General features: G+C 41.9%; 1 protein-coding gene across 8 annotated transcripts in view; it reads left to right on the forward strand.

Annotated features, from left to right (window-relative positions):
• The first annotated feature begins 7019 nt into the window (after positions 1-7019).
• Positions 7020-27562, forward strand: part of PHF21A (PHD finger protein 21A) — a 132278-nt gene continuing 111735 nt past the window's right edge. For 3 of the 8 annotated variants that reach the window (XM_036383608.2, XM_054515081.1, XM_036383609.2), the window contains exons 1-2: positions 7021-7399; positions 8031-8116. The gene's annotated coding sequence lies outside the window, so the exon portion shown is untranslated. Of the gene's footprint in view, positions 7400-8030; positions 8117-27562 lie in introns of all 8 variants that reach the window. The other 5 variants (XM_054515080.1, XM_054515077.1, XM_054515078.1 and 2 more) reach the window with 5 other exon arrangements.

A 27562-nucleotide genomic window follows, 5' to 3' on the forward strand; every position in this document is an offset into this window, starting at 1 on the left:
CTGTGGCTCATGCCCTTGGTTTACCACTCTGCATTTCTATTTGCTTATCAGGTTAGTGACACACTGAAAGGCTTCATTACAAAAGTTGTCATTTCCTTTCAGCAGTCCTTGAAAACATACTCAGTTGTTTCATTTCCATCCACAGTTTTCTAATTCTACATTTTTCCCAAGTTCCTCAAAAACAGAAGTGGAAGAATTCTTGTGAAAGCATCTGGAAAAGAGCATTTTGATGGAGACTAGATATCTCTAATCACTAATGGTCCAACAATCGCCAGCTGAAAAATTAAGTAGGGTGACCAACATTGCAACTAATCAGCTTGAATTAGGGGGCATTATATTGTTTAACAAAAAGGACAATGAGTCAAAACCAGTTTCTTGTATCTGATAATGGAACTGCAATTGCTACTAGGATACTTCATACTGCTGCCTTAAAAATGAGGATCCTTTCCCTGGACCATTTGCATCTTGGCACACAATCTCTAGCTCATTGTGATTCTAAACAGTGTACAGGATCCGAAACCATGCTTAGTCAGCCTGGCCAGCCACCTGAGAGCCATGAGCAATGTCCCCTTTATGACTGCTTACTTCTACTTAAGGAGAAAGGAGAAAAAAAAAAAAAAGACAAGGAAACCCATTCCTCTTGACTCCCAGAGAAAGTATCGCTCCTCATATCTTCCTTCAGTATGGAAGCAGCAACATCACCAGTCTCTCTGAGAGCAGATGCACATGCAGAAGTAAGCAAGCATGGCTTGTGAAAGGTAAAATGCTCTCTGTTCTCCCCTAATTGCAGATCTGATACAGAAGTACTGTTTGAAATAGTGTTTAGCTGGAGCTCAGATTACATAAGGTGCTGACAACCTTCCTGACTTTACATATCAAAACCTTAACAAGACTGAAAGCCTAGAGGGAAGCCAAGGAAGAAGAGCTGTGGGAGCTGCAGGCAGGTAAGAGTGGTGAGTCCTCACAGGTCCCCCATGCTCTCTGGTGCAACAGGCCAGGCTACCCCCTCTGAGCTATGGTCCTCTACCTTCTGTATGAAATAACCAATGCCTCTGGTAAGCAAAGCAGTAAGTGATCAGGGGAAGAGACAGCAGGACACAGTCTCCTTTCAAGGCTACTCTCAGAAGAGCTTGCATCTCCAGTGAAATCCCACTGCAGACACAATGCTGTGCTGTGCTGACAGGCCTTCCTTGGCTCAGCTGCTGAGGGCAGCCCGGAGAACATGAATTTTACAAAAGCAACAGGGCAGCCTGAATGTTGAATTACTTTTACCTGAATATAGATCCTAGACAATGCACTCCTATGACTGTTTTTAGCTCACCCTAGCTGCCTCCCAGGCACAGCATTCAGGAGAGTGAGATTTGCAGCTGCACCACTCCTGGCTGGACTAACTGACAGCTGACAAGTCAGAAAGTCACTTTGGGATGAGACAGAGTAAGCAGGGGTCTGCTCCACTGGCTGCTGTAAGCAGTAACTCCTGTGTAAGGCAATAATCCACAGTCAAAGTCAGAGGCAGTTGTGTTGAGCAATGCAGTCTCCACTTAGGCTGATGTCCTTAATGGTGAGTGCCTCATGCCCATCATGTTTTCAGGCTCTGGTCCCAACTGGTGGTCTAAACAGTCTGGTTAATTTTCCTTATTGTCTGGAAGTGAGCAGTGCCCTATCCTTCCCTGACCTGGGAAGGGGAAGATATTTGCTTGTAGAAGGCACTCTTTGCCTGGATCCTGCTGGTGAGATAACCTGTGCTCAAACTCTGATGAGAAAGACAGATTCCCAACTGTCTTCCTAGGCTGGGCTATGTCTTGCCTGAAATGCTCTTATAGCTTTCATTTTTAAGCTGCACAGGCTATCTTCCCTCTTAGTTGCAGCCATCTAGCATTTCTGCCAAAAGCACAGTGAAAAACAGCAATAGGCAAGTAACTAACTCTTGGTTTAGTATTTAAGGTAGTTTTGTTGCTGAAAACCAGGAAGTGCTATGTGACTGCTCCTCTGTCAATCTAATCTGTGACCTGTCAGTGCACTTGCTGCTAATTCTTTTTAACACAAGTTGCTAGAAGACTGTTTATGCATGTTAACTAATATCTTCTCAGATTCTGTTCTAAGTATTCTCAACAAAAAGCACTGCAAGATGGGCTGGCTATAGCAAAGCTAGCATGTTATGATGTAACTTTTTATTTTGAACACTTGGTACAATAACTGTTAGCAATGACTATTATTCCTGAGATGCCCCTGCATTAATACTTTACATGGACTGTGCTTCTTTCTCTGAAATCCTCCCAAACTGGTGAAACAAAATTCAATGAGAAATAAAATCTAGCAGCTGCTTACAAGGTCTCATCAAATCTTGAGTTTTGTGACTTTTCCACTAACTTTGATAAGGCTTTGTATTTGGCTTGTACTTTTAAGTGCTCTTAGGATAAAAACTAGGTAAAGGGGACCGGACGAGCATCCAGGGTGATGTGATCAAGCAGAAAGTAGAAAACCCAGACAAACTGAACTATGACTTTTGATAAACAGCACAAACATCACATTCAGAGGCAGAGGCGTGCGGGTCAACTTTGTGCACAAAGACTCAACAAGCAAATGAGAATTTTTTTCCCTAAGCTTCTAGCAAGATTTCCTTTCACTGAAAGGAAATCATGGTAGATATCTCTGTATAGACCCAACATACAAAACCAGTCTGTTTATTCAAACATTTAGCTGTGCAGCTGATGATACCATTGCTTTCCATTTCGTACATGAAACTACTTCTCATGCTACTAGAAGGTGAATTCTTCATATACACAAATGGGGGCCCTTTTTGCTGACGTGGAAGTGAAGCTAAGTAGCACAGAGGCAGGAACCACTTCTCTTCAGCATTGCAAGTCTGAACAAAGTGTACATGCACAGTTTTTAAATAAAGACTTTTGGCACGTCTGTGATAATCAAGGTCTGTGGCTTAAACTGCTGAGTTTAGATTGGTTGTTGGGACCAACAGGACCCAGCGATGTGTGCTCACAGCCCAGAAAGCCAACAGCATCCTGGGCTGCACCGAAAGCAGCGTGGCAGCAAGGTGAGGGAGGGGATTCAGCTCCTCTGCTCTCATGGCACCCTATGAGAAACTGGAATGATTTGTCCAGCTCTGTGGTCCCCAGCATAAGAGTGATGTGGATCTGTTGGAGAGAGACTGGAGGAGCGCAATGAAGATGACCAGAAGGCAAGAGCATTTCTCACGTGAAGACAGGCTGAAAGGGTGGGGCTGTTCAGCCTGAAGGACACCTTAAAGCCGCCCTCCAATACCTAAAGGAAGTGTACAAGAAAGCTGGAGAAGCACTTCTGACGAGGACATGTAGTCATAGAACAAGGGCTAATGGATTTATTCTGAAAGATGGTAGATTTTGATTAGATGTTAGAAAGAGATTCTTCACTGTGAGGATGGTGAGGCACTGAAACAAGTTGCTCAGAGAGGCTTGTTGCCCAGAGAGGTGGATGTCCCATGCCTGGAAGTGTTCAAGGCCAGGCTGGAAGGGGCCCTGAGCAATCTGCTCTAGTGGAGGTGTCCCTTCCATGGCAGGCAGGGTGGAACTAGACAAGCTTTAAGATCCCTTTCAACCTGAATGATTCTATGATTCTATGGAAATGGTCTGAGCCACCTTGCCATGACCCAGAGATCACTGTGAGCAGTGTGTGAGGTACTCATCATGGTCTGAGCTCTAAGACAAACCACAAAAAATTTCTGCATGCATCTACAGTAACAGCTGATGATTATTTTTCCCTTTGAACTCTGTCCAAAGTTCATCTTTAAAAAACAAACTTTGGGCTGCGTGTATTGACTCCTCAGCAAAATAAACATGCCGAATCTCTAATAACACTTAAATCACTCATTCTAGATTCTTTCAACTTGCTTGTTAACCAGAAAGATAAAAAACACTAAAACAAACAGGCTTTACTTAGTTATTTATTTTTCGGGTGCCTCTATCAAAAAAATCTGAAGGACAAAAGCAGCTTTGGTCTGATTGTTTTCAGAGTAAGCTGACTCCTTGCTTCAAACTAACTGAAGGTAAACTCAAAATCCAGGCTGTCTTGGCTTTAACACTTGGCCTCTACAGCTTAAAGTGCTGGTAGTAAAAGTTTACATGGAGGAGGGAAAATCTGAGTATTGGAGCTGAGATTTTCAGCAGGGTTTAAAAATTGGTTATGGATTTGAGATTGGAGGGCTAAGGAGGGAGGGCTGGGCGGTGCCCCAGCCACAGGAGAAATCACAGCAAACTACAAGCTAATCTGACAGTAATAGAGCTTAGCCCAAGCTCACTTGATCTATTCAAAGGCTGTAGAAATAAAGTAGAAAGAAGTATAAAAAGCAAACATAAACTTATTAGAAATAGTGTAATATCTAATATCTCAGTTATGCTAACCATAACACTTCTTGTTACAGTTTGACATGTTGAAAGTTCTACTGTGAAGGCTGCTAGATTTTTGGCGGTGTTGTGCATGTGACCTTACCTGATATCCCATGAACTATGCACCTATTAGTAACTATTTGATGAGCACCCAGATATAATTTTTGTGTTTTCCTTTTCTTAGTATTTTGTCAACCCTACTGTTTAGTATCATACCTGGCTTGCAAAAAAGAAAAAAAAAAAAGAAAAAAAGAAAAAGGGTAGGAGAGATCGCCTCAAAAAGAAAAACCCAAACAATATGACATTAAAAAAATAAAGGCAGTTTTAGATTACTCTATTTGCTTCATATCTTTTCCTTTGTGTGCATTTAAGGTTTGCGTCTTTAAGGTCACATCCACAAACCCACAGGCTAGAAAATTCATTAAAAAAAATAAGCCTGAGTTTCTTGCATAATTGTATGAGTCCAGGAGCTACAGCTTTAAGAAGGGCACTAAATGTTGTAAAGTTCACAAATCACACAGAACTTGGCAACCAATTGATGGAAAAGAAGTGGAAAATTAACAGTAATTAAATAAACAATGGCTTATAGATCTCTTTTTTACAGTTGTGAGGAAACCTCGCTGTAAGTTCTCACTCACGCTGAGCCCTCTAGAATCCTCCAGATGATAAAACTGTGCGTTTCTGCCCAATTACGACTCGTCCTCGAGTTACTCATCATGACTGCTTTATGGATTTAGTTTCACAATATAATAAAGAGTTCATCGTGGCTTCCTGAAGCAGTTGCAGAGATAACGCAAACACTTATTTTTCTTCACAACTTGTGAGGATTTCAAAGGAATAGAGCGATATAAGAGGCTATTAAAAAAAAAAAAATCAGTTTTGCATTGCATCAAATCCCGGCTTTCCGTGAGAGCTCATGCAAATCCCGCGGCGTCCAGAACACGTCCCACTGCTTTTAGCAATGGTAGCTCCGACAAGAATGCGAGGCTTTAAGTATTTCTGAGACTCTGGAGACTTTGGGAAGCCGGAGACGCACAGGGGCATGCCTGTGACTTAAGCTAGTGTACTGCAGATAAGGACTGACCCTGCCTGGAGTGGCCTGCTGGCGTTCGGCAGCCCCCAGCAGCTCATTGTGCGGTGGCAGGGGACCGGGGGGACCGTGGTCCCCTAGCCGCGGGCACAAGCGGGCCCAGAAGGGCCCAGGGCACGAGGGAGGGACCGAGGAGCCCCCGAAGCCCAAGTCACGTATATTTGATTTCCACGCCAGAGAGTGCCGCAGAAACGTCCTAATCCATGGCGTGTTAACTTCCCTGCTTTGAACCTGCCCATGAAAGTTTCTCATTCGCCACGGTTGGTTTTTGTTGGTTTCTCCTTCCTTTTTTAAAAAATGTTTATATTTTTATTTTCTTTCCCCCTTTCTGGAGGGGAATTGGAAGAGGAATGGGGAGGGGAAAAAAAAAAAAAAAGCAGAGAAGGCAGATGCGCCGCCGCTCGCACGAAAGCAAATGGCAGCATCGCCCGGCACTGGAGTAGTAAGTTAATAAATAAATAAGCCAAGCCCGCTGCGTGAACGGCGAGGTGGAGGAGGGAACACCCTCCCTTCCTACCCGGCCGCGCGGAGAGCGTGTGCGCTATTCCTTCGAATAACATGGCAGGGCCGGCGATGCGGGGAGGGAGGGAGCGAGAGAGGGCGGCCCTTGGCCCGGGCGAACGGGCCGTGGCGCATCCGCGCCTCATCCACGGGGCTGAGGCCGCCGCGCTCCCGCGCTCCCTCCCGCCGCCGCCGCCGCTTCCTGCGCGCGCCCCCCGCCCCCCTCCCGCGGCCCTGTTGCATCAACTTCCTGTGCGGAGCCCCTCGCGGCAGGGCCCCGCGCGCCGGCTCCTCCCGCCCGCGCGCGCCCCCCGCCCCCCCCCCCCGCTCTCCGCTTCCTGCGCGCGGCCCTGCGCGCGCCCCCGTCGAGCTCCGCGCAGCCGGGCCGGCCGGGCGGGCGCGGGGAGGGAGGGGTGTGTGTGTGTGTGTGTGTGTGAGTGAGTGTGTATGTGGGGGGGCGGGGGGGGGGGTCTCGGCTGGCGCGCGGCCACCCCCGCACTGCTCTCCCTGGCCCCCGCGCCCTCACGGCCGCCCGGTACCGGCGGTACGGGGTGGTGCGGCCGCCCAGTGCCCCCCGCGGCCGCGGCCGGCGGCGCCGCTGCTCCGGCAGAGTTTGGTGCCCTACTTCACTCTACTTTAGTTTCACTCACTTTACATCCGGGCTTTTTCCCTAGGCAATGGGGGCCGCAGCACAGCCCGTTCCTTAGGCAAAGGGAAATAAATTCGCCGCACCGACACGTCAAGTAGTCCCCCCTTAGGAGAAGCCACCGAGCCCGCCCTCCTGGCTGCCCCCCTTGCCCTGGCCCAGGCCCGGTCGGCGGCGTCCCGCCGTTGCAACGGGGAGGGGGGAGCGTGGCCGTGGGCCCGCCGGTCCCCGCTTCCCCGGCGGATCTCCAGCGGCGGGCCGGGCCGGGCCGGGGCGGACGGGGGCGCGCGCGGCGGCGTGTCGGGAGCGCGCCGCAGGCAGGCAGGCAGGGAGGCCGGCGGCGGAGGGATCCCGGCGAGCGGTGTGCTGCGGCCGGGCCGGGTGAATGGGATTGAAGAAGAGTTCAGCTTCTCGGCTTGTTTTTGTGTTACAGTTTCTCTCCTCCTGCGCCTCTTCGGCTTCGTGCCGCCCTCCCCGCCCGCTCCCTCCTCCCCGCCGCAGGAGGAGCCCCCCCCGGAGAGGGGGAAGGAAAAGGACCCCACAGAGGCGAGAGCGAGCGAAGAGGAGGAGGAGAAGGGAGCAACCTACCATCTTCCACTCCCCGCTTAGCTTAAAGAAAGTGAGAGGAGAGAGAGAGAGGCGCCCAGAAGAGGGGGACAGGGAGGCCCAGAGGAGCGGCGGCGCCGGCACCCTCCCCCTATGAAGAAGAGTCCTCCCCCTCACAGAGAGGTCCTGCCAGGGGGACCCCGGCCGGCCCGCAGCAGCACCGCCGCCGCCAGCAGGGTGTAGTATCCCACCTTTCGGATTCGCCTCCTCCTCCTCTTCCTCCCTGCCCCCCCCCGCTCCCCGGGCGCCGTCCCCCCCTCTCCCCCCCGCGCCCCCCGGGATGGCGCCGGCGCGCCCCGCACTCTCCGGCCAACTTGGCGATGAGGAGCAGCAACTTCGCCGCGGCCCCCGGCCCCTCCCTCGGGGGGGTGGCGGGGAATAGCGGAGCGTCCCGGGGCGGCCCCCCGGCCTCCCCGGCAGAAGTTTGCGAGCGGGAGCGGGAGAGGTGGAGGAGGGTGACACTTGGGGTAAAAGGAGGAGGTGACACATTGGGGTTGGGGGGAGGAGCAGGGGAAGGAGATGACACATTGCACTGGGGATGGGGTGGGGGAGGGAGGCTTATCCCCTCCCCTCCGGTTTCCTTCAGGATGATTATTTCCAGGCCCTTTTCTCTCGGTCGGGTCCTTCGCCGCGATGCTGTCGGGGAAGTTTTATTATTATCTGGGAAATGATGCCGCTCTCGGTGATGGATAATTCGTAGTAAATCCGCTGCTGCGGTTTTTTCTTTTTTTTTTTTTTTTTTTTTTTTTTTTTTTTTTTTTTTTTTCGCTTCCCTCCTTCCTTTCATTCGTCTTTGTGGCCCGAGCAGCGCCGGGAAAATTCCGTTTCTTCAGCAACTTGTTATTCCGGAGCCGGGCCTGCTCCCCCCGCCCTGGGGCTGTCCTTCCCGCACAGGTACGGGGCCGGGGGTGCCCACGCCTGCCCCAGCACTGGGCACGGACACTTCTTTATTTTGGTTTGTTTCCCTCCCTCCTGCGCCCGTGTAGGTGGAGTGGGGCTCTATGTGGGACTCTGCCATTTGGTGTAGTCCTCTTTTGCATGTTCCTTTCCTTTCTTCACTTGCCTTCCTGCAGGATTTTTTCTTTTTTTTTCTTTTTCTGCCTTTGTTTTTTTCTTTTTGTGGTGATGTGTGTTTTGTTTTTTCCTGTTCTTTATTATTCCGTGCTTCACTGTCGGTAGAGCTTTCTTCTCAACCACCTCTGCAGTTTGGTGGGTGCTGATGGTTTAGTATGCTGAGGTTTTTAGGGTAAATTCGTATTTTATTAATGCATGGAGCTCTTCATTCAACTTCTTCTCAAGTGTCAAAAAATAAGGCTATGAACAGATGTGTTTCGATATGGAGAAATTTCTAAGTTCCTAATTCTTGGGGGTGGAGGAAAGAGTGCCATTGGAGAGTGGCTTTTGTTTTCGATTGGTGAACAAATGTCATCACATTTCAGTCACGTGCTGTAATATTCTTTGTTCAGCTATCAAACTATGATATCTGCTACACCTGTTCCCACTTTTTAATTGTAAGTAACTGTGATTGCCTGCAAATCTTATAATTGCAGATAGGAGCACTTTCTCCCTTTCTCTCCCTCTTCTATCCTCTTGGATATTTGTTTGGGCCCAAGCACTGAGCTTGACAATGAACTTTTGTTCACTGTGGAGCCTGCGTGTAAAAAGGTCCCACTGGGGGTAATAACTGCGTGTCACGAGAAAGTTGTGTCCTGTGATGTACGGTGGGTCTGAGCATGGAAAAATCAGGTGGGGGGATGTGTGCTCTGTAATGGCAGGGCTTGAGGAGAAGGCAGGCTTCTTTGGGCCAGGCAAATTTTCTTGTGCTGTTGCTTTTATCAGGCTAAAGGACAGAATACTCCTATATACCCATATGTGTAGATAGAGGCATCTTTTTTTGATTAGCTGTAGGTTTTCAGATATCAGAAATAAAATGGATTTTGGCTGTCTGTTTACTCTTTTTTTTTTTCTCTTCCTCCCTCCACACACCCCCCCCCCCCCCCACCCGCCCCTTTTTCTCATTGTGCTCACTTCTAACAATGAAGACACCTGCTTGGTTTCAGTTTTGTAACTTGGCTTCCTCTGGCTTTCCTGTGATTTCCCAGAGTTAGGTGGTGAGACTAGACTTGCTACATTAGCAGGAGAATTTCTAACTTTGATGAAGGGAGGCTTATTTTGAGGCTTCATTGCTGAAAAAAATTACATGTGTTTCAATGCCTTGTTTAAAAAAAGCACTTAAAATTCTAAAATTCATTACTTCTACCAGGTTAACATTAACTACAGAACTTTAATATTAAACTTGTTAGTGATTGTGTATAATACAACTTTATAGTTTTTATTTAATAGTAACATTAAATTACTACTGAGAACAGGATCTTTAATAAAAAAATAGCATAACTACCCATATTAGTTCAAGAAGTTAATTATCATATCTTAGGAGAAGGAGGACAGTCTTTGGAAATTTTGTTTATATCTGTGCATGCTTCATGATAGCTATATGAAACTTTCTTTGGGAGCATTTTTAAATGTTGATTATTAGAAAGAAATTCTGTAGCTCAGTAAATGAAACTTTAAAACTGTATTAAAAAAATAGATGATGAGGTTCTCAAATGTTTTTAAAACTTTCAACTTCACTATGGTAGAGAGATTATTTTATGATATATCAGATAGGGGTTTGAGCTGATACAGAGGGACTATGGAGCAGCCTCTCTATCCATTCATTTCATGTTGTATAGTAGTGTGCATAGAGTATCTCTTCAAGGTCTTGAGACCCATTGTCCAGCAGAAGGTAGGTGCTTGCTCACTGGGAGTACTTGCCACCAGATGGATGTCAGCTATGTCATATCCCAACATTTCAGCCTTAGTGACCTGAGCAACAAGAAATTTGGAGTGGATCCCATTATGGGTTTTGGTGATTTTTCATTTAACTAGCAAAGCTAACTAGCTGTGTTGTGTGATTCAAAATGTTATGTGGAGGAGTCTTTGTTATTAATTTTTTTGCCATTAGTGTTTTTAAGACTTTTACCTGAAAGTTTTTAATCTTTGCTCTCCTCTGTGTACGTCCTGAACTAGTTTTGTTGATGGAATCAGGCATTTGAAAGGGATTTTCTTCCTTTAGGAAAAATTAAAAAAACTTTCCTTCAAAGAACTTTAAAAAAAATCAAAAGTAGGAAATTAAAACTTAAGCTGCTTAGAAAAAAAGTGCTGTTGTGTTTCCCAGGTTCAATAGTGACATCTCAGCTTTAAGTTTAGGTTTTGTAAAGCTATCTCCTCAGTGTAGGCTATTCAGCTTCAGTTGTGTTTCAAATATTGCTCCTAACTGTTTCTTATTCCAACTTTACTTTTTTTTTTAGAGATGAGGTTTTGTGTGTGCCTGTTAAACTTCACTGTAGAAATGATGATTTAAAAAAAATTAAAAATATCTTGGTGTGGATCCTTGCAAAGGACACAATTTTCATGGACTTTTGGTTTGGTTTTTTTTTTTTTTTTAGAAAATGTGTTTTATTGACTCCTTAAAAAGTTGTATAATTCTGTATGCAGTTGGAAAGCTTTGATAGTGAGCTTGGCTATCACTTGTGTTGTTTGTGCAGTTTGTTTGTAATGAACGCATTGTAGCTGTTCAGTTCCTTTATCCTTTTTCTCAGAATCATGAAGAATTTTATTTTGTCAAATGAATTGATACTACTGGAAATTGTTTGCAATGGAGATTTCTCTTTTATTTTAGTCTAGTTTGAAGGAACCTGGATGGACTATCTTATTTCATGTGTTACTGGCATTTTGCATGGGTACCAGAAACTCAAGGTGAATGTCATGTGAGAAACGTGTTGGTGACCCTAACCTTTTTGCTGTTGTTTCAGGTTTGATGGTTTTGCTTGTTTCAAATATTAAATATAAGAAAGAACTTCATAGGGTGATAGAGCTTTGCTTTTTGGAGGGCCATCTTCACGGGGATGTGAGCTGTAAAGTATCTCCTTCAGGAGAGGTTTCTTGTGTAGAAGGGGCAGTGCTAAAAACCTATTATTAAGCTTCTAATAATATTTCTTCACTGTCCCCTTCACCCTTTATGCTCACAACTGTGCAGTCACGTGTGTAGCTGTATACTAGAAGTGTAAGACTCTACAAAAGGCCTGGCTCCTGTACGTTCGTGAATTGCCCTTGTTCAATTACTCTGTGCCAGAAAGCAGCTCACATCCTGTTTCTGATGTATTTTAACAGAACAAAGGTTTTTTAGGAACAAACCATATAGTGGAAAGGTGGGGCAGAGCACAGAAGGGTTTTGAGGTGTCTGCTGAATGCAAAGGGCTGGTACTTACTTCTGTACCCTGTAATTAGAGGGTATAGAAGGATAGTTTTTATAGGTATTTTACAGTAATAGTTCCTGTTCAGTATAGCACAAAGCCAGTGTCTGGCTTGTGCTGGTGGTGGAGATATGCATATTATGCAGGCAAAAAATAATTTTATTTACATTTGGTGTGGGGGGAGGGCAGCTTTGTATTTTCTCATTTTCTTTTCATTTTTTTCCTTATGGCACATAGAGTCTCATTTAAAAAAAAAATTAAATGCAACAACTTTGTTTCTTTCATAAGTTTTTATTTATGACTCCTGCACTTTACAAAGTCCTCTCTGGACTGAAATTGTTAAAGCATGATTTAAAGTTTGATTCTGCTTTTGTTATGTAAAAACTTCACAAAAGTGAAGCATAGATCATAGAAAGGCTGTAAAATGTACAGAAATCTAAAGAGTTTTTAAAAAGTACTTATTGCCGAGGAAAGATGCATTTGCATCGTAATCACCCATCCCTAAAATAATTTTTTTAGTGTAGAAAGTTCTAACAGGTCTCTTCCTTTGGTCTTCCCTGCCTACTGTCCTAACAAACCCCCAACTTTGCCACAGAATCTTTTGTTTTAATACCTTGATCATTCCAGGTTTTTGAGGAAAAAATGTGCTGCATGATACAGGCTTATCTGCAGCATTATTTTCTGGTATACTGTTGACACCAGCTTAATATCTCTGGTGGAATAAGTTCCCCATGCCTTAAAAGCTCTTTGCCTAGATGGTTTGACCTATTATTTGTTCCCTCTTGCCCGAGATTTCTTGTTTGCTGTCATTACAAATGCTCACTCTTTTGATTAGAGACTGTATGCTCAAAGCATGCTTTGAAAAACCGCGCACCACAAAACAAACACGCTGCCTCCACCCCCCAGACCCCAGCCCAAGCCTAATGTTTGTTGTTACTGGTGGGAATGCATCTGTAAGTGGTACAGGAGCTCTGTTCTAGGCCACATTCATACAGCTTCTGTGCATTTTTAATGTCCGATTTCTTAAAATGTGAGTTTTCTGATTCCGCCCTTCTACCTGACAAGTAGGACAAGAGAGAAAGTTCACTAGGTACAGAAGTTGTGTCACCTGCCTCTGAAGTGAGAGACTCTACCTTTGCACGTGTAATTAAAAGTACACTTTGAAAATGTAGCCGGTGTGTTTCTTGAATTGCAGTATGGATGTGTGTGTAGTTAAACCAAATGAGGGCAGATTTGAGCCTGTGAGTCTAAGATGGCCTGTGAGAGAACTCTAGCAGAGCAGCCAGGCTTAGGGGTGGTTCAGCTTCCTTGTTTCTGCGTATGAAATACAAGCTGTCAGTATGAAAGGGAGAAGGAACATTGATTGCTTCCCCTCTTCCACTTCAACCCTGCAGATCCAAGTTAACTGTATGGATCCCAAAGGCAGCATAGTTGCAAACAGTTAATTGAAGAGATCAAGTGGTATCCTATTGAAGCTTTAAATTGTTTTAACAAAACTTCTGAGTAATCACAATAATTATTTTCTGATAAGCTGGCTGATAGTAACTATGGCAACAGCTGTCTGGCCTACGGACAGCATTGCTGTATTGACAAAACCTTTAGATGCTCCTGAGGCCTCTTGCCTCCATAGGGAAGTGCATCAGGATGACTTTCAGGTGACTGAAGCATCACCATTTCTTTCTCTTGTAGTGGGATGCTGTCTTTCTCTTGGCCCAGCCTTTTCCTTTTGCATGGTCCTTTTCCTTTTGCATGTTTCTGCAGGTGCTGCCTGCTAGCCTGGAAATGCTGCAAAGACTGTCTTGTACTACAAGCACTAGGGAAGCATATAAGTTCTTAGTGGAATTTTATATATGTATTATTGTTTTTTAATTGTTTTAATAATAATAATCCAGAATTCAGGAAAGTGGGAGGGGGAAAAAAGGAGGACTTTTTCATTTTGTTCCCTGGTTGTTTCCTTCCTCGATTAAAACCTTCTTAGAACAGACTGGTAGGGGGAGCTGCCATTCCCTTTACTGAAGTACAGCGTATTCCTCTCTGAGGCCTACGCTGAGACACAGTTATTTAATTTTCAGCTAAGAGCCACTTCTTTTCAGAAAAGAGATGCAAGCCCCTGCTTCAGCACATTGTAGAAATTGAGGAGGAGAGCAATTTGTTTCCAGATAACTGAATTCTGGACTGGGAGAATATGCCCCTCACCAAACATACTTTTCCTATTGCTATTCAAAAGAATACTCTTTAATGTTATTAAATTTAGCAATCTTGGGAGGAAAGCCCCATAAATTCTTGTTGCACTTCAGTAAAAGATGCTAAAAAGCTACAGAAAACTGTGCATGTTTAAAAGTAGCCAAACTGCTATTCTGTGAGCACTCTTGGTTAGCTGATGTTTATTTCTGCAGAGATCTTTGGCCTCTTAACTTCAGCACATGAGAACTGGCTATTGATCCCGCTTACCTGACGTTTACCAGCAGTGGTCTCCCCGTTTGGGGTGTGTGTGTTGTTTGCAGGCCTGTGGAAGTGTGCAATATGGCCTACATCTGGTCTCATCTTGAGTAAGAATGTGGTTGTGGAAACTACAGGCCCCAGTCTGCAGTGCTCTGTTTTTATTGCAATGGCCTGCCAGGATTGTGCTATCCTAAGGCATCCTGGGACCTGTAGTTTTCTTGAGCAGAAGGTGGGGATTTGGAGTGAAGCGTATAAGATGCTATCATATTCTAGAAACGCAGTTCTCAATACCTTACCCAGTTCTTGTTGGTCAGATTAAGCCTGTGCAGCAGTCAGGTATTTTTGTTTACAAGTCAAAAATGCTTTATAGTTGCATAATATGTTTAGAGAAAAGCAGTCTGTGAAGGAAGTCTTCCAACTGCTTATGTGTTTTTGTACAAAGAATACATTAATTGTACTAACACCTTGTTTCATCTGTTATTGCAAGTATCTTATTTGATATTCTGGGGATTTTTAATCTTTCAAAGCAATGTTATGGATGGAAACGTTTGGCAGAAGGGGATTTCTGTTACTGGCAGTATGGCAGTCATGTTGTCCTTTCCATTTGCTGGGAGGACAGTGGGTCACAGTGGACTTCTTTACACACAGTGAAAGAGAGTTTTAACAGCATTTTTAACTGATGAGAACTCACTTCTCTGCTGTGTTTCTTGAGAGTGAGTGATGACATAGGTGTCTTATGCATCAGAGCAGGGGATCCAATTTATGTTCATGCTGTGGGGGCTGGTGACTCCATTGCTGGTTCCCAAGGGGACACAGAGTCACAAACACAGGTACTAGCAGGTGCCACCAGAAGCAGAACACATCTGGCAGTTTTTGTCCGGTGTGTTTAGTCCTGACTGCTGCGCTTGAACTCACGTCAGACTCGCATCAAAGAATGTGAGGTATTTCTGAAGTAGGTGTAGAGGAATAGTAACTTGTCAGAATACTTCATTTATATCTGTAGAAATTGTGTATTTTCACACAACACTCAGTCATATTTGCCAAAGTTCAAATGGACATTAAGTTGATTTTGGTTGTTCATCCAGCAACAAGTTTAGTATTTGCTGTAATCTCGTGTGCCATGATTTGGATAATGCAGTTCATTTTCAAGTGAGCAAACACTTGACTTTAACTGATCCCTGTAAATTTCTTTGTTCTTCGGTTTGTATGAGATATTAATATAAAAAGGCTTGTATTTAAGTGTCAGACAATATGAAATACACTTTGTTTTTATGTTTTTGGAGAAATTAATTAGAGTTCCAGTCTTGCAAGAAGTCATGTTATTTAACCCTATGTCCTGCAGAAATTAGAGAGAATAGCTGAATGCCTGAAATCAGAATCTATATAAGTAACAACAGGATTAAGACCTCCAGGCTTCTAATGTTGTAAAGTAGCTTCTTTGTAATCACCATAATTAGCTAATATCTAGGTCTGTGTGACAAAATTATTTTTCTTTTAGTAAGTGTCCAGAAATACTGCTCATTATAAATTCAGAACTCACATGTGCTTTATAGGTTGTGCAAAAAAACACCCAAAGCCTAAAAAAAGTTCGCATTCCTTCACCTGTACAGATTATGTGTATGACAGATATTTAGGTGGTAATGGCTTCCTTGAGTCAGGACTGTATTTTGTCAGTACTGATACATTGTACACACTATATGTTGCTGACACTGTTTAGAACTGATACAAAAAGGTGAAGAGATTAGTCAAAAACCTTACAGATGCTGTAATTGTAAGGACTTGCTAAACAGTAATATAGCTTTCTTTAAGTGTTCCCAGCCCCTTGACAGCCCATGTGGAGCAAATTTCTGACAGGACACGCACTTAGCTGAAATAGTTACTATTAGTATCTTGACATGATTAGAAGGCTGACATTGTTGCTATGCGAGGGTGAAATTCCCGTTCATTGGCTGCTTGGGCCTATACAACAGGCAAGAGAGGAAACCAAGATAAATCTATATGTAGTAGAAAGATGATGTATCTTGTCCTTCAGGGACATTTTACCTTCTGTAGAGAGCCTGCAACAGTGCCCTTTGTAACGCTGCTGTATCAGGGTATCCTAGATAAGGAAAGTGAGAAGTAGGGATGTACAAAAGGGTTTGATGCACAGTTGTAAAGAAGAACTTCTGTAAGTACTTCTTATCTCATAAGAGCAAATCTGTCCTCATCTGTGAAGAAATTGTGGCCTTGCTCAAGCCAATGGGAAACTTCACAGTTGAATTGAGAGTACCAGGATTTTTTCCCCCCAAAATAGAGTTTTAGGTTTAGGATTTTGCAGGCCTGAAGCTCTGGACAAAATTTGAAGAATCTGGCATCTGTTTAAGAGGCTGCTGGTGATCCCTGGGGGTACTTTGGCAGCAGAGGCTGCTGGTGATCCTTCTGGGTACTTTGTCTCCTAGTGTCTTTGCTATGCCTTTAAAAGGGGTTAATATTGAGCTCTTGTAATGCTTTGTAAGAACTTGGAATCTATTTATTCAGGGCTTTTGCTTAATTTGTTAGCGCGACAAAATTTTGCATGAAAGCCAGAAATTAGTCCTTGATGTGTCCAAGGAATACTTACTGTCTCTATCCCTCTTGCTAGTGTGACATTGAGATATTTGGTCTGAAATTTGAATAACCTGATTTGTGATGGACTTTAAAAAAATAAGCCCAAACAATTAAAAGCACAATAAAAATCCAACCCCCCAACCTCACTAACAAGCCTTTTTCATAACTCTATAAAAGGGCTACAGTGACCTATATTACTAATAATGAAGTTTTTTGGTAATTTGCATCTAGCTGGAGCTCCGGATACCATTTCACTGCTGCTTAGCTTGCAGTAATTGTCTCTGATAAGCATCTTCATCATGTAAATCTATTGTGTGTAGCATGAATTTGCTGTATTAAGGACGCTTGTATCAGTGACCCCCAAAAGGAAAGGATGTGGCTACCTGAGCTTCCCTTTTTTACCCTTTCAGAGAATACATTCTGGTGAGAAATAAATTGGGAAGCACTAGCCAGGTTTGTGCTTTTTCTGAATGTCAGGTACCTGCCCTTGAGTCTACTGCAGTTCTCCCAAAGAGGAAACCCACCACACCATACTTTGTATTTTGTGGTCTTAGAGAATTGTGCTGAAGTCAATGGATTTGTCACTATGAAATTTGTTTCAGAATCAGCCTTAGTTTCCATTTTCTACCTGCAATTTGATTTATTTCACCTACTCTACTTTCTTTTGAATGTCAGCCTCTAAAATAAACACAGAAATACCCTCCCTTCCCACAATTCTCATCCATGTGTAGCAGTTTCTTCTTGCTACAAGACTTACAATGTCTTTCTTCTTCCACCTTACTTCTTGCAAGAATTACATTTGGATGCCTCTCTGTTGAGGAAGAACTTGTGTAGTGTTTCGTGTAATGAAATTTTTTTTTCTGTGGTGATGAGCTGCTTTCTTTGCAGTCAGTCAAAACCTGGTGGTGTTGGCCTGGGAGATGCAGGTGCAGGGTTAGTACCCTACTGTGGTAACAGTATCTTCCTCACCATTTGGGACCTTCTTTCTGGCTTCCTTTTGCTAACTTAATCTACACTTCTGTGCTCGTGGTTGTTTTTGTTTAAAAATGCTATTTTTTCCTTATATTTAATTAATTTTTAATATATTAGGTGATTTCATCATCATGTATATAGATCATCTCACTCTAAGTCACTTGAAAGCTTAAACTAAGGAAGGGCAGAAGTATCTGTTAAATCTCTGTTTGTGTGTAGAAAGTACTATACATTAGACATGCCAGTACTTTTCTCTCAGGTAAGCCAGAAGCTCCTGTCATTTTTTCAGAAACTCTTGCATAAATTGGGAAATGGAGTTAAATACTATCTGCATATTTTTAAACATAGCTTTTCGATATTCCCACATATGCAGGATGCATTTTAACCCTTTACCTATGACACCTCTTTGGTATTCCAATTGGCAGTAAGGCTTATATGGGTTTCTTGGGGATCAGAAATTACATTAGAAGGGGACTACAGTAAATGTTCTTGTACATTTCTAGTCCTCATGGATTCCACCACCACCCCCTTCTCCCCCCCACAGGGTAATAACCAGAGTTTAAATTGATAGGAACTGTGATTTTTCTCAAAGACATTATAAAAAGAAAAAAAAAAACGAAAAACCCACAACAACCCTATTCTTGAAATGGTAAGGAGAGGAATATGTAAGGACAAAGTAATGAGAGGAGTGCATGAGAATTTGTGTGCATGTGCCTATGTGTAGAGAGATGTGTTTAAACATCTTTTGTAGTACAACAATGGGATCATTAAAAATCTGGTCATTTTTAAACACAACTATTTGTTTAAAGAGTGATTTTGCAAATCAGTCTCCATAATGATGGGCACTACACTGATATCACAGCAGTGTGAATGTTGCTCTTGGTACAACTGCCTATTGGCACATACAAATGCGTACTGGTGTACGCAGCACTAGTTTAGTGCTCCTCACTGTTTTGTCTTGTCTTACTCTCTGCTGTTGTGGTAAATCTTCCTGCCACAGGGTGGTTTGCTCCGTCTTCTAGGACAATGTTGATGTAGGGCTGTTGTATACATGCAATCAGTGGATCCCAGGAGAGCAGGAGAAGATTGTGATGGTGTTGGTGTGAGGGGATGTGAAGGAGTGGCCCTCAGCAGCATGTTGCTGCCTTCTCCTCTGGGTGAAGCACCCTGGCCCCTTGGGAATAAAAATAATTGGCTGCCACAACAGCCTTCTTAAAACTGCCCTTTGTTCAGAAAGTGCAATCATACCATGTTCTGTGATACCTTTCACTCTGTCAGCATTGTGAAGGTTGAAAATGATATGCCTTTCAATTTTTTATAATAGCCACTAAAATTAGGTACGCCTACAATTTAATCTTCCAACTTTAAGTAAACAATCAGTTAAAAATCTGTGGCAATCAGTGTGAGTAAAACTGTTTTGGTCACTTAGTTTTCTTGTAGCTGAAGTCTACTTCCATTGTACAGCAGTCTTGCACTTTTCTGCCATTAAATGCTAATTGTATGCTTATGTGATTCCATGTTAAATTGGCCCAGTGATTCAGGGTTATGTTTGTAACCTAGTGTGTAAATCCTTTACTTGTGTTGAGTAATCATGGTTTTATGAAGAAAGCAACTATAAAGTGTACAGTTACTTGAATTCTTCCTTTCAGATTTGTGACTACCATCAGTACTCCCACATTGAGTGTGACTACCCCGGCTACAAATACCTTTCTCCAGATGCTACAGTTCCCATTTGTGTATGTTTTGAGGAGGATAAAGAAGGAAAAAAAGTCTTTTAGGGGGTGAGGAGGGAGAATATAATAAAAGGGGAAGGAAAGACAGTATTTGAGATTGATACCTGTGTACTGGGAGCACTGAGAATGCAAGCTGACTGGTATGTAGGGGAAGGAAGACAGAGCACATCAGTGTAATAATTTTGGAGTGCTTCCTGTTGACTTGTTAATGCAACATGGAATTTGGCCCAGGCAATCTGCTGATGTGAATCAGCATAGTTTATTCATTGGAGTATAGGTGTGCTTGTTATTATTCAAGAATCTGCTCTACTTAAAAGATAACAGGTCAGTCTGGTAAGTAGTATCATTCCCATGTTTGGACTAGAAACTGTGGTAGAGAGAGAAATTGATTTATTCTGCATTACAGTAATTTTATTGAAGACCTTAAACTAGGAAGGGAGGCCTTCCCTTGTGTGTTTAATCCAGAAAACTGTCTGCTTCATTCATATCCTTAATGTTGCTATATTGTAAACCAAAGTGAGCCTAGAACTGATACACTGATTAAGTATGGGTGGTGTACAAATAGGTAGTGTTGTCCCAATGGAAGTGAGATTCTTGTATAACTGGTTGTACAAAATAAATTTAGTACTTTTTTATTTTTTGAAATATTTGATATATTTTTGTAGGTTATCTTGGGTTGAAGGAAAAGTAAAGGCTTGAATTGGGAATGGGAGACCTTCCGATATGTGGGGAGATAATGATAAATGTGAATTTGAAATCCAGTAAAATCTGAGTTGCATGGGTAAGCACTGATGCAAAGAAACAGTCCTAAGTTCTGCAGAACATGAAAAAAGAGAAGAAAGGTGATGGTGGTTGTTACTGTTGATTTTTTTTTTCTGCCTTTCTAGCTCTGTTGCAGCGTATGAATACAAGAAATTGCATGTTATCACATAGGTATGATTGTTTCTAAAGCATCTCCTGAATGTACTTTGTCTATGTCCTGCATATGAATAAGTACCAGTAGCTTTACTGCATAGCATCGCTGTTTCTGTGCCATACTTTAAGTCTGGTACAAAGGATTTTACAGGTCTGGTTGGGTGGAATGGGTCAGTGCACAGCAAAAGTAACACTGAGTAATGAGTGTCGGCAGTGCTGAAGTCTTAACTGCTTGTTAAAACTATTCTGTGTACAGCTTATGTGTGCAGAATTCTTCAATCCTCCCAAGTGAGTACTGTTCAGGGACAGATATCTTGTTCTGTTAATTTCTAAAAATGCCTTTTCCAAGTGAAAAATCAGCAGAGTTGGCAATACTCAAGTTTCTGCATCTGTCACAGCTGGCTGGGTCCAGTGTTGCTTCCACTATCTCTTAGTGCTCCATAATAAGGGACCTATGTTCCAATGCAAACATAAAAAGTACAGTTCCTTTTTTGTTATACACCTCACTGTTTACTGTAAACGACTCACTTAAAACTGTGAGTCTCATGCTTAGAACCCCATGTCTGTGACTACCCATGCTGTTAAGCTCTTGGGCTCTGGTGGGATGTTGAATCATGATCTTTTAAATGCATCTCTCTTGTTCTGGAGTATCTACAGCCATAGCCCTTAGTGTCACTGCTGGTGGTCTCTGCTGGTGTCTTAGGGTATTTGTGGAACACAGAAACTTTGGCATATGCCCCTCTCATGTTTCATTAGGAGTTGTTCATGTTTTGAGACTGCTTCTGCATAAGCCTGGAGCTGTCTTTCATCAGTAAGCTGGGTTAGTACCGTGTCTTTACGGTACTATTTGTGTGTTGTGACATCTCTACTCTGTAACTGTGGAGACAGATTCAAGGCCAAATACAAGGCAGCTTAGGTAACCACTATGTCTCATACTCTGCAGCGTGATTTCTGTGAATTCTTGTTTTGGTCATGTCTTGATTTATAGACAGGTTTAATGAAATTTCGGAGAGTATCTTGTGTTAACAATTCAGTGATTGGCGTGCTTCTGTTCATGTGCAATTAGTCCAGCATACATCACCACTGCTTAATGAAATGTTTGTAAAATAAATCTCAGGGCAGTGTATATTGCCTTGGCATTAAAGAAACTGAGATCCAAAGAGACATTGTTCGCTGGCACTGCATTCCTCTGAGAGAAGACTTTCAATTCTTGTTCTTTGTGTTGCAAAAGAAAGCAGTTTTGCTTTGTGTGGAAGTGTCATGGAAATGTGAAGTATGCAACTTCATGAGAACTGTATTGCACTGGGAAGATCAGCCTTCATCATCGCTAGGACCAATGGCTTGGAATTGCAGGCAAGTATGCATAAATTACAACAAAAACAAAAGGAACATATCGGTACAGTTTTCCAGTTGTTCCTCCATCTCTGTGCATCCTAGTGTGTGAGAAGGGAGGAAGAGGAATCAAAATGCCTATATTTTGGAATATATGGGAATCAACAGAGTTTTCCTGTGTAGTAGTTGAAGAAGTATCAGTAGATATGAGGGAAGAGCAGAAACTGACCTAGAACTTGAGAGGAGAGCAAGAGGATAAGCATTTGTTTTTTATTGGGAGCAAAAAATGTGAATAAGATTTGAGAAGAACTGTTGGGAGTACACTAGAAGTTACTCTTAATGAAACATGGAGCACTTGAGAAAACTTTCCAAGTTATGTATCAGGAAGACAAATTATGCATGTCTGGTAGATTTGCTGGTGGAATGGAGAAGAGAGAAACACTGCCCCGTGGATGATTAACAGAAGTACTGAAGCATGAATAAACTCAGTACACACACACGATTATATCTTCCTGTGTTTCTCTCAGAGATACCAACAAATTCAACCTGAAACATTGAGCCTACGTCAGCATGGAGTGAGAAAACATATAGTAAATCCAAAGTTCCCAACTACAAACAAAAGTGCCAATTTCTCTGAATTGTTAGTTTGTAGTGCTATTTGTTGCTGGTGTAGTTTTGCACAAACTTCTCTAGGATAAGGGCACTGTGTTGCTGTTTTCTTTCAGCAAGACCAATTCCAATGCTATTACTGGTCTAGATGATACCTCCCCCTGCAAAACAAAATGAAAGAACCCTAAACCAATCTGTATGACTCTGTAAGGAGAGGGTTATTTAAATAACAAAGTTATAATAGCTCCTATGTGAAATGAAGGGAAAAAATAGCATTGCCTGAAATTCTTATTTTCTTGTCCTTTTATGTGACTTAAGGGATTTCTCATGTAAACTGGATCTTTCTCATATAAACTCGATTGTGGTCAGCTTTCTCAACAGTGTAGATGAGCAATAATCTCACTGAGGCAATATCTGTGAGTTCATGAAACTGCTCATAAAGCTGTTTCTGGTTTTTTGCATGTTTTTATCCTTGATAGTTGCTTATTCTTGGTAAAGATGATAAGCTTGTTGGGTATGTTCATCTTCATCTTACTGCCTACAGCAATACTGGAAGGTTTTATATACTGGACACTTGCGTTGTTTTCCAGACCTGTTGTAATTTTGGGCTTTAGAAAATGAAACTTCTCTGTTTCTCACAGATTGAGACCTGCTTGTTTATCCTGCATGGCTTTCAGTTTGGCTATCTTCAAAAGCTCATCTGTCAGAAGAGAAGGAAGCTGACAGTGATGAGAAAGCAGACAATCACCAAATTGTTTAGGCACTGCTTTCTAGCAGGATTAGCAATACTTGTAGCAGAATTCTGTTCAGTGTTTGTCCTGGGCCTCAGCTTGAGCTTATGCATTTTCTGTGACAGGAGTACTTTTTCACCTAGACTTCCTTATTAAAGCAGAGAGCATCCTGCACTCTTCCAGGGTTATGCAGGACCTGAAACAAGTTCAGTTTTCTTGGAGAGAAGTCAGACAGTCATCGTGTTCCTTTTGAATCCATTGGTTCAGGAGATCTTCTCTCTGGTCAGCTGGGATGATGCCATATCATTGCCAGTCTTAAATGGGTCTTGGCAGTTTTTGCAGCAAACATCCATGGCTTATGTTTAGTGCTGCTTTCCAACTTTGAGTCTTTGTCAGTTAGGAGAGACTGCCTGAGTCTCCTTCCATAGACACCCTGATTGGTGAGGGGCTTGGAGGAGAATTTTTCAGCAGTCTGGTGGGTTATATAAAAACAAAAAAGCTCTATAGCCTTCAGTACTTGCTTATGGCTTTATTTCAGTGTTGCATTATATGATACGAAGCAGTTTGATGTCCGCTTCAGAAGTTGTGATTTCTGCTTTTAATGTTATGTGCTTGAATTATAGCCTGGTTTATTTACTAGAAAACCAATCTCCAAAACAAACCAAGGCATATACCAGCATGGCTGCTCAATGTGATTAAACATAGGAACTAACATACTCTGCTGGACCAAATGTCCATCTAATCCAGCATCTTGCCTTTATCACTGCCTAGCAGCAGCAGCTGACTGAACAGTGTAGGAAATGGGTGCATTCTGTCAGCCGCTGAAATATTAACAGTAGGTTTCTGACAGTTGTTTAGCTGCTGTCTGAGATGGAAGCTACATTTGGGCTATTGCACTGTGAATAGCAACATGAAACTATTTATAGGTGAATTTGCTGCCTTTTTGAACTAATTTATAAATATCTGTGGCTTACATAGTGTTTCACAGCACTGAGTTCTGTGCAGTTTACCTGCATTTTCTGTGTATGAGATAGATTGGTCCAAGAAAAGAAATTGTTTCATTTGTTTTAAACATACTGTCTTGTTGTCATTCCTCTCAGTACCATTTCTATTTCTTCCTTTTTTGAGGTGGAGCAGCCAGAATTATGTGCAGTGTGCATCACAGCAGAATGTTCCCTGTTTTTGCTCTGTTTTGTTTCTAATACCTTCTGAGACTTTTCTTGGACTTCTTGCTGCTGAGAGTTGAACTGTTTGCTTGCAGCAATCTTGAAATCTTTTTTGTAAGTAGTCATGCCTAGTTTCACTTCATCGTTGTGTATTTATAGCTAGATTATTTTTTCCTCTGAGTATATTATTTTGCACTTCTCGACCTGGGACAACAAAATGATAAATGAAAACCAGTCATTTGGTATTATCAGATCCCCTGTAACTCTCTGAAGTTTATTTTAATTACAACTATCTGAAATGATGGAAAGCATCACAGTGTGTGCAACCTTCCTATTTGCCAGATAAGTTAAAAGTATGTTCACAGACTTAACCCTGATCATTGTTGTGGTAACTTCCCTGCTCTTTGACTGTTCAGTGTTTTCTTTATTACTTTTGTGGAGGTCTTCTCATGACTTTTACTGTGTAAGGTGGTGTGAGATAAACAAATGGCTTTGCTTCCTTTTGTTTTTGTTGCAATATGGTGTATGAACATTTTGGCATTTGAGATGTAGGTCTTCCAGCATCTCTTTTCATTTGCTTTGAAGTTGGATGTCCAAAAGCTTCATTTCATTAAGATTGCAATCTTTTATATGAATACTTGGCAGAGAGTGTTCTTTAGAACTGTGGGTTTTGTTGTTGGGTTTTTTTCCTTTGTGTGTGTGTGGTTTTGTTTTCTGTGTTTTGGGTTTTTGTTTAAATGGCCAGTGCTTTGTAATCTCAGTATCATGAATTATGTCACCTTCAAAGGGTGATATAATTCATTCCTGCCTCTATAATTTGTTCCTACATCCTGCCTCATTCCAGCCTTGTTTCTTCAGTTCTTTTCTCTTCCAGTTTGTGGAAGTCCTTGTCTTGCCTTTTTAACCAAGTCTGTGATGTTTTTACTATGACCAGCTTATTTTTTAATAGATACCAAGAATCCCCTGCTTATCTCATTTTGTTATTGTGGTAGAATTTAATATTTTTTTTTAATTTGATACTCTGGTTTGAAACTTGAAACTTCTCACTCACCTAGCATTGATATCAATGAGTTTTAAGGCAGTTTGACTGCCAGGCAAATGGCAGGTGTTAATTTTCATAGGTTTACTCCTTGTCTAGCTAGAATATCTTAATTTGATTATGGGGGAAGTTTGTATTAACTAGTTGAACTGTTAGGACAGTTCAAGTATCTGTTAGAAACTAGAATTCTTTTCAGAGAATAAGTACTGCTTGAAAAGAATATTTCTTTTTTATATTATGCTTCTATATATATGAATTTACCTGTCTTTTGCTGCTCTAAATATTGATGTGGTGTTAAATAATTAAGCTCACACAGTAGTGAGTGTTCATTCCTATATCTGGGGGGTAGAAAGAAGGCCTACGACAGACACTTCTGTCCATAAGACTCCTGGCCTAGAGGACAAGGAGACTAATAGGTGTCATGTAGGAGCATGCAGATGTGACGCCCAGACTGTAACTTGACAGAGGATATTCAAATGAACTAGTTCAGAACTTGGCAATACATGGTAGTGCTGATTTACCTGCTGTAGGAATTGCATCCTTTACTTCAGTTTTGCTCAGTATGCATAGATTATACAAATTTTCAGATATCTAGGTGGTTTAGGTTATTGTTGGGGGAATCAATCCTCCTTCAACTTCTTGCTATTTGTAATTTCCTTTAGTAATTTGAATTACAATTTTACATCATTGTATTCAGAAGCTCACAGCACTTTGTACTCTTGTGTGGGTGCATGCTTGTGATGCTTTGCAAGTTGTGGAAAAAATATTTTTTTAGTAGGTTAGTATTAAGCTGTTGTAGAATTTGAACAGTCTCTAGTGTACTGTGTTACTGCAGCAGAAACTTAATAACCACAAAAAGCTTAATTCATAAAAATTGCTGTTACCTTGAATGCTTGAGTAAGAACTTTGAAGATTTTTGAAAAGTAAGACTGACAGTTTTTGATGTTCATGAATGAGAAGACTGAATATTGTGTTTTGGTTTTGTAGCTCATGAAGTTAAGCAGCTGAAGCTTGCTTTAGTGTCAGTCTCTAATTGGACAAAGCATGGTTTTGTGTGTTAGTGAATAGACACTTCTAAAAACATACAAAGCCAAGAAATAAATACTTGCATTGTTATAAATCAGGTATTGTTATTTTGTATTTGGAAGATTACTTGACAGAGGCAAATCACCTGATCTTCAGAAATTGGCAACACATGTTACTGCTGATCCCAGGGTCCTTTGGTCTGCTCAGTAAACAGCCATTCCTGACCTCTTCAGAAAAAATGTATTTCTTGCCTTTCTGCCCTCTTCCAGACTGGGGCCTGTAGAGTATATGAAGGGATGATGTACAAGCCTCTTCCCCCACAGAACTTGTGCCAGATGTTATGTGCTTGGTAATGCAACTTGAGAAAATAGGAAGGGCGGAAATAATTGAAATTCTTACTGTTTCTCCAATAGATGATTTGAAAATATGCCATTTAGCACAGGTTAAAATGACAAGAGGGACTATTACTCACTGGGAGTGACTTCTGAGACATTAAATACCTCTGAGTTGAGAATTCCTTAAAATGCTCATGTTTGGCTGTGGGAACCTAAATACCTTCTGTCTGGAACAAGCATGTATGTTTTTTTAAGCAGAGGGGACTGAAAAGAGTGTGGAGAATGGTACCATCCTTCTTTTCCTTCCTTCTAGGGCAGGTGTTTTTTGAACGACAAGTGATCGAAACAAAAGTTGTGATTTAGTTGAGGTTTATTGTGCAGAATAGAGAGAAGGAAACAGCTGCTAAGATCAGAAAACAAATCTGTAATGGAGGATAGAAAACAGGTATTTCCAAGGTGTGTATATAAACTTGTTCTCACTTGTCCATCTTTTTTTGTGTCTAATAGTTCATTGGGACTCTGTCATAAATGTTTTCTGAAGTGTTGTCAGGGTTTCCATTGCAATGAGCTAATTAAATCACTGTTTAAATAATTTTTTTTTTTTGAAGTTGCATATACTCTGGAAACTCTACTTTTGCCGAGACAAATCTTTGAATTGAGGTTGAATTGATTCTTTCCCTGGAAGAAACAAACTGGTGGCATTTTAGGTTTCCTGTTGATATTTTTTTGAGTGTAGAATTAAATTTTTTAAAGAAAAAATTGAGTCAATTTTTGCCTCCAGTGTTCAGGTAAAGTTTGCATCTCTATACTTACCTTTAAGTGTTAGTGATTTTTAAAGGGTTTTTTTGTGTGTATTTATTTATTTAATGCAGTATTCTGATACATGTTTGACCTCCAGAAGGTTACTCCATTTTGCTTGGCTTGGTGAAGATGAATTTTGGGAGTTCATCTATACTTTAGTTGATACCACTGTGTTTCTCCAGTAGTTTCGTGTCAGTCCCATGAAGCTGTGTTGCATTGAGTAGTTCACCTGAGTGTCATCCAGGGTAAAGCTATGAGAAAATAGTGGATTTATCCCACCATTATTCCATCTTGCCTGAATGAGAAAGTTCATGGCTTATAGAAACAAAATTCTTTGTCCTGAACATGAGTGTTGCAG

This window comes from Molothrus ater, chromosome 6 (assembly GCF_012460135.2).
Source record: "Molothrus ater isolate BHLD 08-10-18 breed brown headed cowbird chromosome 6, BPBGC_Mater_1.1, whole genome shotgun sequence".
NCBI lineage: Eukaryota > Metazoa > Chordata > Aves > Passeriformes > Icteridae > Molothrus > Molothrus ater.